This window comes from Macrotis lagotis, chromosome 6 (assembly GCF_037893015.1).
Source record: "Macrotis lagotis isolate mMagLag1 chromosome 6, bilby.v1.9.chrom.fasta, whole genome shotgun sequence".
Classification (NCBI taxonomy): Eukaryota; Metazoa; Chordata; class Mammalia; order Peramelemorphia; family Peramelidae; genus Macrotis; species Macrotis lagotis.
This window is the reverse complement of record NC_133663.1, coordinates 12,324,444-12,333,713: the sequence shown is the minus strand read 5'-3', so window position 1 is coordinate 12,333,713 and position 9,270 is coordinate 12,324,444.

Here is a 9,270-nt window from a genome sequence, read left to right as displayed (position 1 = left end):
ATTGAAATAAATGAAATGAATTCTTTAAAAATAAAAATGAATCTATCCTTGAGTGAAAAAAAAGTTCTCTTAAAAGATCATTCCCAAATACCCACATCCCAAAACTTTCAATACATCCTTACCACCATGAGAAAATTCAAAATCCTCAGACTAACACTTTTAAAGCCCTGGACAAAAAAGCTCCCACTGGACTTCTCTTCTCATTTCTTGACTCCTTTTGGCCTATAGTGTCTGGGTGATCGGCATCCTGGCATGCTTGTATGCTGGGGTGGGGGAAAGGACAAGAAGGAAGGAGAGGGAGAGGAAAAGGAAGCAAAACAAATGTAGATTTACATATGTATGTGTATTTGTATATATGACATTTTACCTCCTGGATGCCCACGCACAAGCCTTCCTTGTGTGTCACCTTGGAAGTCTCTAGCATTCCACAAAGCACACTTCTGTTTCCCAACCTTAGCAGCCCTGAATGTCCAAGTTATTCGTATTCTCTCCCTCTTGGAAATCAGTTCTATATATACCCATTTGCATCTTCTGACTAGAATGTTAGATCCTCGAGGACAAGGTCTCTTCCTCATTGTCTGTATCCTCAAGGCTAAAGCATAGAGCCTTGAGTTCAGTAGGTATCCATGTTTTTTGACTACAGGCAGACAGGTCAGCGAAAGTTAGAATTGAAATACCCAATGGATTGGAGGGAAAAAACCCAACTAATTACGGTGGCATGAAATTCATAAAATATCCCTATGATATTTTCCCTCTGCTTTAGGGAGAAGAAATTAGCAGTGGAAGTAAATAGCCTGTGTCACTCATCTTCCAAGGACTTTGCAGCTTTAATAAATTATAATACTTCATCTTAACTTGTATATATGAGGGTAAGATTCTTTGGGATATATATGTATATTCTCCCTTGGGTAAAAATATATCAAAACAGTGGCATTGGGGGAAGAAACTTGGCAAGTGCCTCAGGCAAGTAGATGTAAATGTCTATATCTTTATATATCTCTCTCTCTCAATACAGACACACACATATTTTATATACAAAATCTACATATATATCTGAAAAGAAAAAACTTTATCTGACTTTCTTATCTTCATATATACATGAGTAGACCAATGTACACACATACAAATATAGTCTTAATTTAAAAATGTCCACCAAATCTTGATCTATAAAATACAATATAATAGATAGAATGTGTATAATATTTTCAGACTTGTAAAGTTATTTACAAATTTTATCTCAATTTGTCCTCACAATAAAGGTGTTATTGTTATACTGATTTTTATAATTAAGTAACTTTTAAAAATAAATTAATTAACTTGGGCAGATAAAGATTACATGACTTGCTCACACTCACAGCGCTAGTAGGTATCTGAGACCAGATGTGAAATCAGGTTTTCCTGAGTCCACGCCAGTGCTTTATCCATGCAACATGCTACCTGGCTATTTCTAGTCCTTCCTACAAGGTAAAAAAAGGATCACAAGGTAATGGGATAAATTTGTTGGAAGGACAAATTAAACGTAGGCCTATGTGAGTGAGAAATTCTAATAAAGATGGAGAGCTGACCCATTTTGGGGGAGAGGGGGAAGAAGAGGAGACAGAGGGAAAGATTGGGGGAGAAACAGAGGGGGAAGGAAGGGAGGGAGAGAGAGACAGGGGAGAAAGAGAGAGAGAGAGAGAGACAGACAGACAGACAGAGACAGAGAGAGAGACAGAGACAGAGAGAGACAGGGGGGAGAGAGAGAGAGAGAGAGACAGGGGAGACAGAGACAGAGAGAGACAGAGGGGGAGACAGAGAGAGAGAGAGGGGGAGACAGAGAGAGAGAGAGGGGGAGACAGAGAGAGAGAGAGGGGGAGACAGAGAGAGAGAGAGGGGGAGACAGAGAGAGACGGGGAGAGGGAGGGGGCAAAGGGACAAGAAGGGAGGAGAGGGAGAGGAAGAGGAAGGAAAAGAGAACTTTAATTTTGGCAGTTATATAAAATGATCATCCATAACTGTTTCTGATCTGTGTATTTCACCGTTGTGAAAAGCAAACCATTGCAAAGAAATCTGTGAAATCCAAGTGCAGAGATGAGAGAGAGAATGAGAATCCATCTCCTTGATCAGTCCAGAGCTTCATTTTTCAATCTGTTAAGAGTCATTATATAATGGACTGGCCCTCTTCCTAATTTGATGTGAAGATAATGACTTATAGCTAAAAGACTAGTCATTAATGCAGTTTATTACTTCCTTTACCCCTCTTAGATATTTACTGTCTATTTGTTCTTTTTCTTTTCAATTAGTGTCTTCGGATGCATGCCAGCTTTTGTCATTTAGAATTCTTTAATTGGCTCATTTTCTTCAAACTTCAGAGAAAAAGAATTGGTTGCATAATTTTCTCTTGTAGAACATTCCATGATGTCTTTTCTGACATCTATGTAGGTGAACTTTCCCATAGATTAATTGTGTAACTGCCTGGAAATGCAGACTAGGAACACTAGTCTGATGATGTTAGACCAGAATAGAACCTTCTGGTGTGTCAGGAACTATGGACTGAGAAGGACTGTGTCTCCAAATGACAGTGTTGTTTTTGGGCAAAGGCTGTTAGAATGACTTCACACTCAGAAGTCTGACCTAAGCATGTGGCAGGGTTTGGACAAGGTTCCAGGAAACTGCACCCAGAGCTGTGAGAACATGCTCACTTTCAGTTTTTAAGGGAGGAGACTGCAGGACCTGCTGCTATCTATCAGGGGGCTAAGCCATGAGAACATCACTGGTAACTGAGAAAAATGATGTGGTTACTGGAGTCTTCTAAGAGAGATTATAGTCAGGTTTTCAACATTCTGTCTCCCCTCCTCAAGAATAGTGAATTCCCATTGAAAACATATCTCTCTTCTTTAAGACTGGCCTAATTATTTCTGTCTTATTAGCTTTGATTTTGTCAGCTACACAAAGTGATCATCCATAATTGTTTCTTATCTAAGTATTTCATTGCTATGAAAAGGAAACCACTGGAAAGAGAATGTGTGAGCCAAATGTAAAAATGAAAATGAAAGGGAAAGATGTTTGCAAACTTTGTCTAGCTCATTTGAATTGGGGACTCAGGAGTTATAGGAGACATAGCATTTTTTAAACTTTTTATAAATTCCCCAAGGAAGATAAAGTGAATTTAAAGCTTTGGATTTCCCCTTGGGCACAAATAAAATTTGAAAACTGTGTTGTCAGGGCAAAGAGGTTGGCAAGCAGGAAGACGCATGGAAAAATTTTACTCCTGAGATATCTGCTCCTAGAAATCAGTGGTCTTCTACAGACATGAATGAAGAATCAAGGAAAGTTCAATGACCAAGGGACTCCGAGCCCATCAAGATGGCAGAAAAGACATGAAAGGAAAATGTGGCTCTGGTAATCCAAAGGAGGGTCCAACTAAGAGAAAGAAACTTAATTCTGCCATAGCCCTTCAATGCCAGTTATCCAGGTAAAGGTTAAAGTGATGCTGGAGAGATTGGACTCTGACCATTGGATCACTCTGGAGTCAATTTACCTTTTGAGCTTTGTGAATACAAGACCTATAATAAATTATTTCACTTGTGGCTAGAAATTTCATCAGGAATGGAATGAATTTTAACACAGGTGGCCACATCTTAGTTATTTTCATATTATATGCCAAAATTCCATTTCTCCCAAAGTGTTTCTTAGTGAAGAAGCAGCATTTCTGTGGTTTTCAGGGGATGCTATCTAAGATTAAATGCCTTCACTATGCCCTTGTTATTACCAGTTATTCAAGCCAGATCCACCTCTCCATTAAAAATCAACATCTAAAAGCTAGAAGCCAAGAAAGGTGGGGGAGTGATCATCGATGGGAAATTACTGAGAATCTTATTGTCTATGAATATAAATCAATGTATTGTAAGGAAAAGAATGATTTTTATGAGGAACTCAAAGGAACATGGGAAAACCAATCAGCTGACACAAATAGAGTATACAGAACCAAAAGAGTGATGTGTACAATGATCTCATCATTCACTTAAGAAAACCCCCAAATAGAACTAGAAAACGATTTAGAACTCTGATTAACTTGGTCTAAGAAAATGGATAATGAATTAGACACATGTATGTCTTGCAGTGGAGGTGGTGCACCATGATGGTGGGATGTTGTTTTGGCTTTTGTGCATTCATTGTCAAACACATAACTCAGCTAACATCCTTCACTTGGTTTTTTTTTTTTCCTACAAAAGGAAGAATGAGAAGGAAGAGATTAAATAATGACTGTTAAGGAAAAAAAGACACAAATAATTATTGTCAAAGGGACATAAAAGCTCCCTGATTTCCTTCAAGGATCTCATTAGAAGCTGTGGCCAAATATCCCATTTTATAGGTCCTTAAAAACAGTGTTCAACTAAGCAAACAAAAGACACTGATAAAATGCTGTAACCAACTGGCTTCTGTGTATGGCAGTGAAAGAGTTAATTTTTTTCCTCTTAGGGAAAACAAGCATCCAGAAGTCTCTAATTCCCTGGGAGACAGTTGACAAGGAGATAGAGACTATGAGCTCTTTCTCCAGGGTACTATAAAAGTTGTCTACTTTGGGAGATTTATACCTAATTCAGCCCATTCTTTGAGATCATCTTCTTTGTGTTAAAGATGGAGGAAAAGCCCTATCTCTGAAGTTTTGATTTTGGAACATCAGGATCCAGAGCCAAAATACTGCTTGCCCAATGTCAGCTTCCCAGGACGCTTAGCATCCTGAGTGATAGGAGCCAATGATAGCAGGGAAGAAGGAAATTTAATGGTGTCTGGACAATACAGAGTCAACCATTCTGACCATGGTGTCCTCACTTTATATAATTATATTGTAGGAAACTCTGTACCTTTATAAAATCTTTTCTCATTTTGAAATCTATTGTAAAAGCAATAAATAGGTAAAGAATCCTCTTAATGCAGCAACAGCCTTCTTAAATTCAGGTTTTTGTATGCTGAATTGTTTTAAGGTGGCCATACCAGATTATGTTTCTGAATCAAGCAATGGGTCAGCAATGGTCTTTTGTAAATACATGGGGGGCATGGGTATTGTATCATTATGCCTATAATCCCTGCAACTGGTGAGGCAGAGGACGATCCAAGGTGGGGAACCAGGGCACCAACAGCATGCCAAGAGAGAAATGACCTGGCTCAGGTTAGAGATCAAGAAGGTCAAAGTATCTGTGCTAATTAGCAGTGGGATCCAGACTAAGGGAAGTGGTGGAATTTCCAATATAATAAATGAAAATAAAAATAACACATGTGGTCAATGAAGAAACTTTCAATGGTGGCCTAATCCATTCACCCCCTTGCCTTCAATTCAGGGCATTCCTAAAGTAGACACAGAAGATTAAGAATTAGGTATATCTGAATTTTGTGGGGATTTTTCTTTAACAGCGAACCATCCATTACAATTACAAATTCCAGGGGACTAGGGAACGGCATGATGTTTTGTTGAGATATATTAGGAGCGGTCACCAGGGGAGTCAAGATTTTTACTACATAAAAGGCTTTAAATCTATGGGGCTGGAGCTCATTTTTGCTTTAAAAACAAATCCCTGTCTAAATTTAAAAGAAAATCCCACTGACGTTATGTTTCTCTGAATGTGAATATATATATATATATATATATATATATACTATTTTACAAGTCATTTCCTTATTGCTAAGATGGCAAAAATGGTTATAAATTAATTATATTGTTGATGGGAATCCAAATCATGCAATGCTAGTTCCAGTTGTTAGGTCTTTTAATGATGAGCATAATAATTATCCTTGTTTTAAGTCCAATCCTCTTTTAAAATCGAAGGATGCTGTACTTTAGTCTGATTCTAAGTCCATCATAACAATAATATCATAGATCCAGGGAAAAAAAAACAAAATAAGAGGGGACTTTGGGAAACACCGGAAGCCAATAAATTGTCTTTAGGGAAACCTACTGACCTGGTCCCATAGCTTTCCATTGTTCCCCCCCAGGTCACCAAGTTTCCTGATCCATTCCTAGGGGAGGCCCACCCGCTGCTGTTATTCACAGTCAGCACCAAATTCTGCTGTCTATAATTGCAAGGGAAGATACCAAATCAAGCCGGGGATATTTCTCCTTATAAAAACTGCCTTCTTTAAAGGCCCTCACCTAGACTGTTATTTGAACCTCAGTCCTTACCCCAAGGTCACCCACCTGTTCTCTCTGAAAACTATGATGGAAATTTCAGGCAAAGTCCAAGGTAATGGTTCTTATCTGACTTCTGGGAACTCTAAAAAAGGGTAATTATTTCAAAATACTTGGTTTCCTTTACAAGGCTATGTATTTAAAAAGCATTATTCTGAGAGAAGGCTCATGGGCTTCAGGAGGTTGTCAAAGGAGCCCAGGACACACAAAAAGATTAGAAACCCCTATTTTAAGGGAAGTAGAGTTCTGGGACGGGTTGGAGGAGGGAAGTTATTGGGGGAAGACTGGGTCAAATAAAGCCATTTCTTTTCCCAGTCAAAATGGGAAGGTAGTTGGCAATCATGAATAACTAATACATGTATACAGGCTATGAATGCCAATCTCCTCAATTTATAGCAACGCTACTGTACATCACAATTGACTATTTGACAGGTGATGAAAGCTAATTTGTCAGAGGAGTTTAATTCAACTCAACAAACATTTCTAAAACATCTACCAATACCCATGCTAGAAGCTGAGGAGACAAAGGGAAAGATGAAAAGGAAAAACATTTATTAAGTAATATTTATTATTTCCCGGTCTCATGCCAAGGATGTTAAAAATATTATTTCACATGATCCGCACAACAACCTGTGAGGCAGGTGCTATTATTATCCACATTCTACAATAAAGGAAACTAAGGCAAAAAGAAATTAGATGACTTGCCCCGGGTCACACAGCTAGAAAGGTCTGAGGCTGGATTTGAAATCAATTCATTCTGACTCTGGAACAAGTGTTCTATCTTTGTCATCACCTAGGAAAAGGGGAAAAAAAGAAATTGTCTCTTCCCTTGGAAACTAATATTCCGTAGAGAATAACTTCTCCCAAAGAATTGTGACTCTCCTCTCTTATTACCAGACTCATTAGCAAATAACGACTCAATTCTGTTCATCTGAAAACTTGACTAAAACAAAATGTGTTCTTTCGATTAAACATAAGAAAAAAATTAGGTTATTCATTAAAGCACTAAATATGGGCATCAACCCTCCGAGATTTGACATCAGAGGGCCCATTCCTCAAATAGGGCCGCTTTCCACATGATTCCTTTAGCCCAATTTAGTCACAGGAATCGTGTTGCAAAGAGCATCTTGAACTACACAATCCAGGGCATGATTTGGGGTGGGGATTGCTGCAATAGAGTGGGGAGTCATCTGGATGAACTACCAGAAAATCATGGCTAGGAAGAAAGAACAGCCAATCCAAAAGAGGTAACATCCCAGCCCCAAGACGTGGAATAGTAGAGGCACAAATTCATCAGATCAACAGGAGGAAGAAGAGGAAGAAGGCTTCTCAAGTAATTCCACTAGCCCTAGCCAGACTTCCACAGGGACAGTCCAGTTCATCACAGAGGGCATGTTGATGGCGATTTTCAGAAAAAACACTCTATTTAAAGATTCCCAAGTATAATCTGGCTCCTTCCTCATGGCTGTGCCACTGGCTTTTTTTCAGCCTGTCTGGAATTCTGATGCTTGCCATGCCAACAAAATGACACACGATTGTGGCTTAAGAAACAAAATACAACTCTTCTTCAGCCCTAAGCTGTTATCATTTACCCTTGTGTGTCTGCAAATATATTAATCTGGAGGAAGAGAATGGACTCAAATATAATTTTTATCCTCTTTGTGCTAAAGGGATATCTTTTTTATGATCATTCACTGGCTTCCTCATGGAGCTAGCCCTTCTTGTTCAGGGTTTTATTTTAGGGGGTGACTTTACATACTGATTTTAAATTTTTTTAAATTTCTTTATTTAAGGCAATAGGGTTAAGTGACTTGCCCAAGGCCACACGGCTAGGTAATTATTAAGTGCCTGAGGCCAAATTTGAACTCAGGTCCTCCTGATTCCAGGGCAGGTGCTCTATCCACTGTACCACCTGGCTGACCCAAATGATTTTTAAAAATTTTAAGGAAGGCTTCTAAAGAAAAGTAGGAAAAAAAGCAAACCCTTCTTCTAAGTAGAAAAATGTGAAAAATCTGAGCTTCAGCCTTTTATGGAGTTCAGTCTGTCTAAGGTTTGTGCTTCTAATTCTCACTGTATTATGGGATTGTTGCTGTTGCTATTCATTGTTGTTCTTGCTCAGGCTTATTGAGTAGACCATTCTCCTCAGTAAAGATTTGAGAACCCATCAGCAAGACAAAGAAGGAGAAATTCTATTTAAAATAACTCTTTACAGTATAAAATATTTCGGAGTTGACCTGACAAATTAAACCCAGGAACTTTCTGAACACAATTATGACACACAAAAAGTGAGATCTAAACAACTGGGAAACTATAAATTGCTCATGGGTAGGCTGAGCTAATATAATGAAAATAATAATTCTACTTAAATATTTACAGATTCAGTGCCATCCCAACCAAACTACTGCCCCTAATTTCAATTCTTCCATTCCAACCCAAACAAACAAAAACCCCTCCTTGGAAACAGCTACTCCTGAAACCTAGGTCTTCCTCTCCATCTCTCCACATGACTGAACTTCTAGAAAGAGCCTTAGGCATTTCCTATGAGCACTTCCTCTTCACTCACTCCTTAGTCTCTGATAATCTGACTCCTGCTTTTGCAATTCTACCGAAAATTCCTTGTCCAGGGTGATCAATGACTTCATCATTGCCCAAATAGAACAGTGCACATTCCTTCAGAAATCTCTGCAGCATTTAATGGCGTTTGTACAGCCCACCTTCAATAAGAAGCCATTTCTGCTCTCGCTTCCTTCTAGGCCCTTCCCTTGATTGTCTCCAAATGATCCTGCTCTTCCCAAGGTTACTCTGACCTCTTGAAGATTTCTGGTTCCTATTTTGGGTCCCAGAGCCCAAGTTTGTATGTCTTGATTTTATCTTTTTCTAAATTCTTTCCCCCTGACTCATTTCCATGACTTCAATTATGATGTTTATGCAGATGACTCAGTTATAGATACAGTTGAGCTTCCCTGAACTGTGTTCTTATGTTTCCAACAATTTTCTATAGCATAAAATTATAGATGTTCTTTTCATAGCTATGCAAAGCTCTATACTCAGTTCTTTCCTCCAAAATTCTGCCCTTCCTCTTGAAAATTGGAGACACCTTTAAT